The sequence below is a fragment of the Ahaetulla prasina genome, chromosome 2 (assembly GCF_028640845.1).
Source record: "Ahaetulla prasina isolate Xishuangbanna chromosome 2, ASM2864084v1, whole genome shotgun sequence".
Lineage (NCBI taxonomy): Eukaryota > Metazoa > Chordata > Lepidosauria > Squamata > Colubridae > Ahaetulla > Ahaetulla prasina.
In genome coordinates, this window is record NC_080540.1 from 159,495,318 (window position 1) to 159,507,521 (window position 12,204).

The window sequence follows — 12,204 nt, forward strand, 5'->3', positions numbered from 1 at the left end:
AACCCTATTCAAGTAAACATTCTGCAAACCAATATAGAAGTCCCAGAGGTTCTTTTTTCAAAAGGCAACTGGACTTCCTTTGTTTTTCGTTGAAGACATTTCACTTCTCATCCAAGAAGTTTCATCAGTTCTGATAGGATGGGGAGAGTCAGAACTAATCCTCAATCCCCCACACAAACCACCCTGACAGAACCGATTTGCTTCTTGGATGAGAAGCGAAATATCTTCAAGGAAAAACCAAGTCCAGTTGCCTTTTGAAAATGCACCTTCCGGATAATCATGACCTGGTTGACTGAGAATCTCCGTAGACATTTAGCCAATATTGGTCAATTTTTTTACTGCATCAATGCTTGCCTTTCTTCTAAGAGTTTGACATAATGATTAGGGGCTCTCCCCTAATTTTATCTTTGCAATAATTTCTTTGAAGTTGCTGTTGAGAGCCAGAGAAGCGGCATTGAAGCAAATATTCAGAAACTTACATATGCAAAGAAAGGACAAAAACATTGCTTAGGTCCTGGGAACAGAGACAATATTAGGAAGATGCTAAGACTGATTTCTGCCTAATTTGATGGCTATAGAAGAGAGAATAGTACAATCAAACTTAAAAGATTCTAATATTTATAGCCTACTGCTATAGTATCATTCTAGTCCTGTAGATTTTATTTTTGGTTCTCTATCTCATAGGGATGACATTAACCAAAATCACCCAGTCAACTCCATGTCCAGTGGAGACTTGAATCTGAACCATGTTCTAATTCTGACACCTTCACCTCTACTCCAGGGGTGAAATGTAAAATTTGTTACTACCGGTTCTGTGGGTGTGGCTTGGTGGGGGGTAATGTGACTGAGTGGGCGTAGCCAACTTTTTTTTTTTTAACTTTTAAAAGCATTTTTTCTTCTTCGGCCGAAGAGGTTGTAAAAAAATGCTTTTAAAAGCCTGTGATGATCAGGCAACTCAGCTGGGATTGCCAGAGGAAAAAAAGCTTTTAAAGGGTTCTGACGATCCCAGCTGAGTTGCCTGATCGCCAGAACCTTTTAAAAGCATTTTTTACCACCTCTTCGGCTGAAGAGGTGGTAAAAAAATGCTTTTAAAAGGTTCTGGCGATCAGGCAACTCAGCTGGGATCGCCAGAGGAGCCTTTTAAAACCCCTTTTTTTTACCAAAAAAAGCCAAAGAAGAAATGCTTTTAAAAGTAAAAAAGAAAAAAGAAACTCTGATGATCACGCGGCTCAGCTGGGTTGGGAGGGCAGGGATTTTTGCTATTGGTTCTCCGAACCACCCACCGCCATCGCTACCGGATCAGGTGATTCGGTCCGAACCGGGAGCATTTCTCCCCTGCTCTATGCTGTATTAGCTATATAGAGCTGCCATTTGGCTTTGGCCTAGTTTGATCTTGATGCCTTGAAAGAAAAATAATGAAGCTAGATAGGAATCTGTTTATCCATTGAATGAAATAGGAGGGACATGTGGCTTTTCAGATGCTGTTCCCATTCATCCCCATGGGTGTAACCAATGGTGAGGTGGTTCAGCAGTTAGTGAAGAACCAAAGATATCCTGTTCATCCCTGGGAAATCCTCCTTCCATTTTACAAGGCAGGAAGTCAAAATAAAGTTTAGATTTATTGTTTCGTCTTGAGCATACTGACACCATGACTCTGGTACAGCAAATGGACAGCTGGCATCAACTCTGCAGCAAGCCTATCTCCCACTCATGCTATCTGCTGCAATCCATGCTATTGGGGCTTAACAGTTAAGGATACCATGGTGTGTGCTGGATGCCTGCTAATCAAAGACATGGTGTAAAAAGCATATACTTGTTCACAACAGAAGGGAGTTTCAGGAAGATCATTGCCTGCCACAATTGCCTGAGTTTTATCTAGCTCAGCCTTCTGCTCTGCGTTGGACCACTTCAATTTGGCAGAAAGTGTGCAAATTCAGCAATGCTAAACTGCACATCTCTAAACTACGTGACAGGAGAAATTTCCTGTCAAAACAATTAATTAGTGGAATGGTTTGCCTCCAGAAATTGGGGGTGCTCCAGCAGCGAAGGTTTTTAAGAAGGGATTGGATAGCCATTTGTCCAGAATGGTTTAGGACCGTGATGGCGAACCTATGGCTTGCGTGCCATAAGTGGCACGTGGAGCCATTTCTGCAGGCACGCAAGCCGTCGTCCTAGGTCAACTCCACCGTGTATGCACACGCATCTCCCACTGGCCAGCTGATGTTTAGATCTCTGCCACGCATGCGGGAGACACGCGTGCATGCCCATGCCACCCTGCCCTTTCCAGGAGTCTCCACGCAGCCCGTTTTGGATGCCAGGTAAGTATGGAGCACGGAGGCTCTGGGTGGGCAAAAAATGGGCCTACCGGAAGTCCGGAAACAGGCCATTTCCAGCCTCCGGAGGGCCGGGGGAAGCCATTTTCATCCTCACGGAGGCTCCAGGAAACCCTCTGGAGCCTGTGGAGGGCGAAAAATGGGTCTCCTGGAAGTACTGGAAGTCTGGAAATGAGCCGTTTCCGGCCTCTGGAGGGCTTCCAGAGGGCCAAGGCGGGGGGGGGGGTGCGCATGTATGTGCACTTTTGGCACCCGAGGAAAAAAAGGTTAGTTATCACTGGTTTAGGGTCTCCTCCTTGAGCAAGGCGTTGAACTAGGGAAGACCTCCAAGGCTTCTTCCGGTTCTGTTATTCTATATTCTCATTGCTTTGCACCCATTACAGGTTCTATGAATCTTCTTGAGATGTAGCATCCAGAATTGGATGCAAAACCTGCTGCGGGGTCTACCCCATGCAAAGCAATTGCTGGCTGGGAAATTAAAAGAGTCAAAATCCATACATCTTAAAAGTTCTCAAGGCTTGGAAATGGCACTTCAGGTCCAAGACTCTTTAGAAGTGTATAATTGCAACACCAAGAATCCACCATCCAATATCTGTTTCCTAAGGAAGAACTTTTCGTTATCTGAGAAAACTCTGGCAAATTTACCTTGAGGATCCAGTCTGAAGATTTGGTTATTTATCCACTTCTTAACTTGCAATATCCCTGAAATCCAAATTTCTTCAAAATAACCATCCTGCAAAAGCAGTTGTCTGCTTGATGGATCATTTGCAGGCTACACATTGCCCTACCTTGGTTTATTTCAGCAGCTATTTCATGCTTTTTGGCAAACCAGAGAGCACAATAGATTCGTTAATCTTTGCTTTGCATTTTAGGGGCCTTTAAACACTTGGCGAAAGGCAGATACGTTGTCTTTGAAATCATTAGCTTTGTTTCCAGTAGCGAACACAACATTTACCCAAAGCTTACTGTGTTTACTCTTGTCTCAGCTTATATTTCCTGGATTAATAACTTAGTTTGTCATAGAATCAAAGAATCATCACATGTAAGGGTTGATCATTTTATTCATCCCCAGGCTTAGAAATGCTTTTATGGGAACTAGATAAGGGAAAAGGTCAGACAAACTCTGTGAGTTTTCACAGCTGATTCTGTTCAGCTTCATTTGTTTGTTTTGTTTCTTTAATGATACGTCCATCCAACTCAAACACTGCATACAAGATTAGATGACAGGAAACAGATCAAAACAGGAGAAAGATTTTCATTTCAAATCCAAACAGATGTAAGTCGGCAGCCGGAATCTCACATTTACATCCTCTCTAATTTGGGGTTCCAATAAACTTGGCTTAACACCCAAGGAAAACCTCAGGGGTTGGGTTGTTGTTGTTTTTGAAGGCAAAAGAGTTGGGACCAATGGTGTCGTGATAGGGGATCATTCCAGAAGGCAGGTGTTCGCAACTGAAGAATTGTGGAACGATGCAGATGGATTGACAGTTTAGACCACAGGTGTCAAACTTGATCGTGTCACGTGATGTATTGGGACATATCATTTATTTATTTATTTTTATTTTTGTCACAACATTATATACAAAAACATATATTGAAAGGAAACAATAGGACAGGAACGGTAGGCACTTTTGTGCTCTTATGCACGCCCCTTATAGTCCTCTTAGGAATGGGGTGAGGTCAATAGTAGACAGTTTTTGGTTAAAGCTTTTGGGAGTTGGAGACGAGACCACAGAGTCAAGTAGTGTATTCCAAGCATTAACAACTCTGTTACAAAAGTCATATTTTCTGCAATCAAGATTGAAGCGGTTAACATTAAGTTTGAATCTATTGTTTGCTCTTGTATTATTGCTATTGAAGCTGAAGTAGTCTTTAACAGGAAGAACATTGCAATAGATGATTCTGTGTGTTTTTTTGCCTTTGCGGAGCTGGGATGGGCATGGTCTGTGCATGCCCGCTGGCTGCCAGTTTAACAGGCCTGGTTCAGGTCAAATTTACAATACCCATTTAGCCATAAATAAGATTGGTAAAGGAGAGCCACTTTACTGGTGTGTGTGTGTGTGTGTGTGTGTGTGTGTGTGTGTTAGTGAAAGTTTGACACAATTATTTATTTCCACCAACTCTTTTCCTTAAATGATTTGGAGTACCAGCAAAAAGAAGCAGCAATTAATGTGGGTGGGAAAACAATTTTAATGATTTATTTCCTTATTCTTTCATTTAATTGCATACTCCCGAACCTGGTGTTTACCTCATTACAGACATATAAAACATCCACGATAAAAAAAACTAAATTAACATAAATCATTAACAAAATATGATATTCCAAATGTAACAAAAAGTCACAACACCTCAGTAATGATTTTAGGCCTATAAATAAAAGTTTGATGCATGGGCATCAGCCACAAATTGAGGGTTGAAGGAAAATAAGACTATATTTTGCACATTAAGTCATGTCAGTACTTGCAAGTTGCTATTTGCTCTCATGGCCCCTGTATGTCCACAAATGGCCGAACCCATTTTCAAGGCAAGAGATGATCTACCAAATAGGAATGGAAGCTTATTCTAGAGCTAGGCCACTCTCACAGGCTGAGCGCCTTCACTGGGTGGGGTTCAAGGAAATAAATCTAGTCACTATCCTTTTTAGCTATATTAGATTTTTTTTTTAATGTTATTTTTTATCTCTACATCAGGGGTGGGTTCTACTTACCTTTACTACCGGTTCGCAACAAGATTGCACAGATTGTCTATGATGACATCCGGGTGGGTGGGCGGAGCCTCCCCCGGTTTTACTACCGGTTCGCAAGAACCGGACCGAACCGGGGGCAACCCACCACTACTCTACATATGTCATTTTGGCCTGAAATACTGACTATGGATATTTTAAACATTTGTATTTCTCCTAAAGATCATAAATCTATATTGTATATGTAAAATTCAAATATTCTCCTTTAATATTTGTGGTCCTAAAATATTTTATGTCATTTTTGTAAGCCTCAGTATTAACTGACATCAAGAACATTCTTGTATTTTTTTCCTCAGCTTACAATTGTTAGTTTTCTCTAATGTCCAGTTTCTAAAATAATCACTTATCTTTGTTATAGCCAGAATAGCCAAAATAAGTTTTTTTCCCATAAGAAGCTATTTATGTTTTATAGTTAATTCCAAAATCTTCTAATAAAAGTCAATAATCCAAATTTATCTGCATCCTTAATCCATTTATAACTTTCTTAGATCAAAATCTTAATTCGTTTTTTGCTGTTTATTTCAAATCCTTAGAATTCTTTATTTTCTTTTGTTCAGAGTTGATAAACGTATCCGATAAAGACTTTACGAACTTATTGTTCTGAAGTTCTCTAATAGATGTAAAATGGTTAATATCCATTTCTAATGATTCAAATGTGAGGTTTGCTCACGGTTTTTTTTTAAAGGCTCTGCCACAGTTGCGAGCAAGATGATTGGTCCCATCATTTTCTGGCACTCAAAAGCATGGAAAACTGCTGTCATACAACCACCTTGCAAGAACCAGCCACCCAAATCACATGTGGGCATCTCCTATCCTCTCCTTATTCAGAGAGGTTCAAAGGAATCAGTCTGCTCACTGGTTCTTTGATCTTTGCCACAGCCATTGTGTCGTGTCCCACTCCTCCTCTGACGGCCGGGTCAGGGAAGTCCGTATCAAGCATGGCTGCAAAGCCTCTGCAGCTTTGCCAAAGTTCTGTCAGAGTTCTTAGGGCAGGCAGGAGACCAGGATGTGACTTCAGCAATCCAAGTTAGACATTGCCTGACTCAGAGAATGCTAGAAAGCAGATCCTTTATATAGGCCATGGGGTGTGGCTCCATGACTCAGCACTTATCCAGGCCTGCCCCTCCCTTCCTTTTGCTGACGTCACCTCTCCATTCTCCGGAAGCGTGGATCCCTCCACCCTCCAGCTGCCGGCAATCCCAGCTCGTGACTGGCCTCATATTCCTCATGTTCACATGCTGTGGGGGAGGGGTTTATTTGCTCAGTTTGTCCGGGTATTGTGCCAGGACTGGGGGCTGGAGGCATGCCAGGCTGTTCGTCTTCATTATCCATTTCTGGCTGAGGTAACAGAAGATGAGAAGGGCCCAGCTGCGGCGGGGGGGAGGGGGGGCGAGTGAGGCACAACACATTGGCTCTGCATAGAATCATCTTCATTTTGCAATACCTGTGCCAGAAGTCCACCAACATCTACGTTAAGAGCCATGGTGGCGCAGTAGTTAGAAGGCAGTATTGCAGGCTAACTCTGCTCACATTGCCAGGAGTTCAATTCCTTCAATCCTGACCAGCTTGAGGGGCCTCAGCATGGCCAATTTTTGGCTGGCAGAGTGCTGCCGGAGGACTGGCTTGGACTGGATTACAATTATGTGGCCTCAAGTATGTGCCTGATCTGGATAGAAAACAAGCAACATCCTATACTGTAGGTCCATTTAATCTACAATCAACAATGTATTCTGTATTTTATAGTCTGCATTCTATTCTGTATCTATAATTCTATATTCTATATTCTAAAAATTCTATTCTATCTATAATTGACAGCCATTTCTATTTACTATCCTGGAAATTTACCTCCGCTGTTAGATCTTGCATTATCATGTTATTTATGCTATTGTATTTTTATTATTAGTTGAAAAATAAAAAATGCAATAGTATATAAATAGCTTTTCTGCCTGGAAAACAATGGGGTATAAATTTAGAAATAAGTTTAGTGAAACATGAAGAATAAATGTTTGCCAGCAATATCTGGTAGAAGAGATAGGAAAATGGTTATATTCAAGAACTGTGGAAAGAAAGAAGAGAAAGGGAAAAAATGCATCTTGAGCCTGTGTCAAACACCCACCATGGCAATGGCTATGCCCACTCGGCTACGCCCACCATTACCACACCCACCATTACCACGCCCAACTCCAGCCCTCTGAGGTCAAATACACCCCTGATGCGGCCCCCAAGGAAATCAAGTTTGACACTCCTGCTAGAGAAGCATCTAGGTAAGTTTTCTGATAACTTAAGAAGTCACAAACCATCTTTTTGCAAAAAGGCAAATTGGTGATCTTACTCCCTGAGCCCCAGAGGTCACTTCAGCATCCTGGTTTCCTTTTTGGGTCTCTGTTTCCTGAGAAAATGACATCCTTTCTAAAGAAAGCACTGGATTGCAGTTCTTCCCATTTTCACAAAAGCCATCAGGGCCCGTGTGTGATTCAAGTACATTCTTGGAAAGGAAGATAAAGGTAGACAGCACATTTTTAAATGGAAACAATAGAAAACAAATGGAAAAACAGTAAAATCAGATGGAAAGAGAAGCGTGGTGGTGGGAAAGCTGTATCTGCGGGCCACTGATAAGCTACTTCTTTCTGCTGTGCCTTCTTTGACTTTTAGCTTTAATTTGACAGGATATAAATTTTATTAATTAAATCAGTGTGGAAGTAATAATGTCTGCTCATGCACAAGACACATGTTTATGCATGACCGCTTGTGCCATAATAAAGAGGGGCGGCCCAATTAAATTCCCATCCTATTCAATATAATGTAATGATTAGATGGCATCCACTGAAAACATTTTTGAGTGTACTTTCTATTTATAGGTATAGTTTCTCTTGGGTTTATTTTATGATTGAAGCAAATGTTAAAGTTTGTTACAAAGGGGCTGAAGCTATTCGGTCTATATTCTGTACCACTTCCCGAACCCAGTGCTCCTCAAGATGAGGTTGCATTGAATTGCAATTCCCATTTTATCCAGGCTGGTTTGGGATTATAAACATATATTAAAAAAAGCAAAGGTGTTTTTAAAATCTATTATTAAGAAACAAAATACATTTGGTTTGATTTCTAACATCTTGCAAAATTTCAAAGTGGCAATATTAACGCCTGTTTGTGATATACAATGATTCTTCATTCCATGTTTACAGTATTTCTTAAGACTGAATATAATTCTTCTTTTTCTACATCCAAATACATCCAAAGTCACACTGGATGTATGCTTATGAAAATATTTTTGTTCATCCTTACTTTGATAACTCAAATTCTTGGGTGACTTTGGGCCATTCAGACTCTGTCAGCCCAACCCACCTCATATGGTTGTTGTTCTGGGGAAAATAGGAGGAGAAAGGTGTGTTGGATATGATCACTACCTTGAGTTATTTGTAAAAATATTAAAGGTGGGATATAAACAAGCAAATAAATGATTAAAAAAATATTTGAATAGCCTTGGGGGCCTTTGAGGGCTAAGCAGTTAATAAAATTGTTTTTAAAAAGAATATTAATATTAATAACAATAAAGAAGAATTTGCAAATTTTTGAGCACAAGCTTCCCTTATGATGAATCTAGGACAACAGTTATACTATCATTTTGCACCCCTTATTCCATTTCACAAAGAGGGAAGGGAACATGGAAAGACATTATTCTTTGGGGAAACTGAATCATGGTTTATATATATTTTGAACAGTTGATTTAGAATCAGCAGTTCTGCAAGTAATTTCTCTCATGGTCATGGATTACAGAGCTTGCTCATTTTATCCATGTTTCTCAAGGAGAAACACCGTGAGTTGGAGAAGCACTGATATAGCCCCACCAGGTGTGAGGTAATTATTATATGCTGGAAAAAAAGAACTATCAAAACATTACCAAAAGTGGTGGCTTTGATAGTCTCAACAGACTAATGCAGTCTGTTATTAACAACAGCTGCCTGCAATTATTGCAGGCTCGAGTCCCACCAGGCCCAAGGTTGACTCAGCCTTCCATCCTTTATAAGGTAGGTAAAATGAGGACCCAGATTGTTGGGGGCAATAAAAGTTGACTTTGTATATAATATACAAATGGATGAGACTATTGCTTAACACAATGTAAGCCACCCTGAGTCTTCGGAGAAGGGCGGGATATAAATTCAAATTAAAAAAAAAAAAAGAAGCCACTTGTGGAATTAAACTAGCTACCAGTTCTCTACACTTTTGTCCATCAATAATGTTATATTTTAGCACATTACCCACAACAGAGGAATGGTTGGTAAAGATGATGGAATTTGCAGAGACAGCTAAATTAACATTTTTTATTAGAGAAAAAAACAATATGTTTATGACTGGAAACCCCTGACAGACTTTTGCATAAAATGCAAAATAATGCACTTATGATTTGTGATTTTGATAAGTAGAAAAAATGTGTTTAATAGAAAAGACTGAGTTTTCTTTTCTAATCATCGAATGAGAGAAAAATTTGTAATTCTACTTAAGGGAAAGAAAATCAGAAACTTGTTCTTTCTATTTCTTTTTATTTTTTCTTTCTGCACTTTTATCTTTTTTTTTTCTTTTCTCTCTTTTCTGCCTTCACTTCTGGTTCCCAGGAAAAAAATACCCATTGGAGAAAATGGATTTGTTTAATGACCACGGCATTCACTTAATGACCACTGCAAATAATGTTTTTAAAAAGCAGATCTGGTCATGTGATGCCTCCACTTACAACTGCAACTTACAACAATCTCAATTATAGGATCATAAGTCAAGGACTATCTGTATTTTATAGCATTAAGAGCTCCAGTATCGAAGACTAGACACATTATAGAGTCCATAAAAATTCAGAATAAACATCAAATAACAAAACACATTAAGGGACATAAATGAACTAACCAGGACCAATGTATCTCGGGGACAGAGTTCTCCATAATGTACAGAAGTCTACAAAGAAGAATTGCTTCTACAGAGAAGAATTGCTTCCTCAACCATGATCTCTTCCCCTCTCGCAGGGGAAGACTCTGGAGCATGCCCTCTCCCAATGATAGCACAAGACAGGCAAAATCATGCTGAGATGGACAAAAATCATATAAATATTGGGATCATGCTATATGCTGTTCCCTAAGGAACAACCAGGATTCGTGTTATTTATTTATTTATTTATTTTTGTCGCACAGTATATATAAGTATAAGCATGAAACAACTATACAACACATAAGTATATATATGAGTATGAGTATGTAATAGCTATATTAATTGGATATAATGAAGGAAAACAATAGGACAGGAACAGTAGGCACGTTTGTGCTCTTATGCATCCCCCTTACAGACCTCTTAGGAATGGGGTGAGGTCAATGGTAGATAGTTTTTGGTTGAAGCTTTTGGGATTTTGGGAAGAGACCACAGAGTAAGGTAGTGTATTCCAAGCATTAGCAACTCTGTTACTGAAGTCATATTTTCTGCAATCAAGATTGGAGCAGTTAAATCTATTGTGTGCTCGTGCTTTGTTACAACTGAAGCTGAAGTAGTCTTTGACAGGAAGGACATTGTAATAGATGATTCTATGAGTTAAACTCAGGTCATGTTGAAGGCGGCGTAGTTCTAAATTTTCTAAACCCAGGATTTCAAATCTGGTGGCATAAGGTATTTTGTTGTATTCGGAGGAGTGAAGTACTCTTCTTGTAAAATATTTCTGGACACGTTCAATTGTATTGATGTCAGAAATGTGGTATGGGTTCCAAACAGTCGAGCTGTATTCAAGAATTGGTCTAGCAAATGTTTTATATGCTCTGGTTAGTAGTGTAGTGTTTCTGGAGAAGAAGCTACGCAAGATTAGGTTTACAACTTTTAAAGCCTTTTTTGCGATGTAGTTGCAGTGGGCTTTGGCACTTAGATCATTGGATATGAAAACTCCAAGATCTTTAACAGGGTGGGGGTCATCAGCCAGGTAATGTCCATCAAGCTTGTACTTAGTGTTTAGGTTCTTTTTTCCAATATGTAAGACTGAGCATTTGCTGATTGAGATTTGGAGTTGCCAAGTTTTAGACCATTCAGATAAGAAGTCCAGGTCTTTTTGGAGGATAGCTGTATTGTTGGTGGTGTTAAATAGTTTGACATCATCAGCAAAGAGAACACAATTACTTTTAATATGGTCACAGAGATCATTAATATATAATATGAAGAGTGTTGGTCCAAGAACGCTGCCTTGGGGAACGCCACTTTTAACAGGAACTTTTAACAAAAACGCCACTTTTAACACTTTTAACAGTGTTGGCAGAACTTCCTGCTCTAGATAGTACTAAGAATATTATAATCAAATTATTAAGTGGTATCCTGCACTGTATGTAGCACTTCAACTAGTTTCCATAGAAACTAGTTGTTTCCTTGCTTCTATAGGGAGTAACAGGCCGCTTTCAGGGCTGAAAGGCAGGATATACATCAAATGAGTAATTCATCATTTACACGTTGTTCGATTCTACACACCACATTGTCCCTGCCTCGGCCTGATTTACTCAGCTTTCTCTTTATTGGGTAGGTGAATGTAGATATGGATATTCATATATCCAGTAGTGGCCAAAATTGTGGAAACCTTTTGGGAAAAGGTCTTGGCATTTTCGGGTCTTTTCCCATGTAAGGTTGAGAGTATCTTGGTGATGTTTCGATGAGGTCTCACTCATCATCTTCAGGCTGGTGTCTTCGGCTTCATGCTTCTCGAGCTTCTACACTTTTGGGGAAAGTGTATTTTTGAGATTTGATGGCTAATAACACCACTTTTGGGGGGGAGTTTCAAGATTCCACTGCTGGAATGGCCTGGGAATAGTCCAGACCTTAACCCAATTGAAAATCTATGGAGCTGACTAAAGAAACTTGTTAGTCAGAAGCAACCCAGCAATAAAACCCAGTTAATAGAAGCAATTATTCAATATTGGTTTCACATTAGAACAGCTGCAGAACTAAAAGACTTGGTTCACTCCATGGGAAGACATTGTAAGGCCGTAATTCATGGTAAAGGTTACCCAATTAAGTATTAACGTGATAATTTTTGTATATCTCATTTTTTCTATGTGTTTCACTTTTCTTCTTTATACTGTAACTGCTATTCTAATAGCAAATCCTTCATAAAAGTTATTG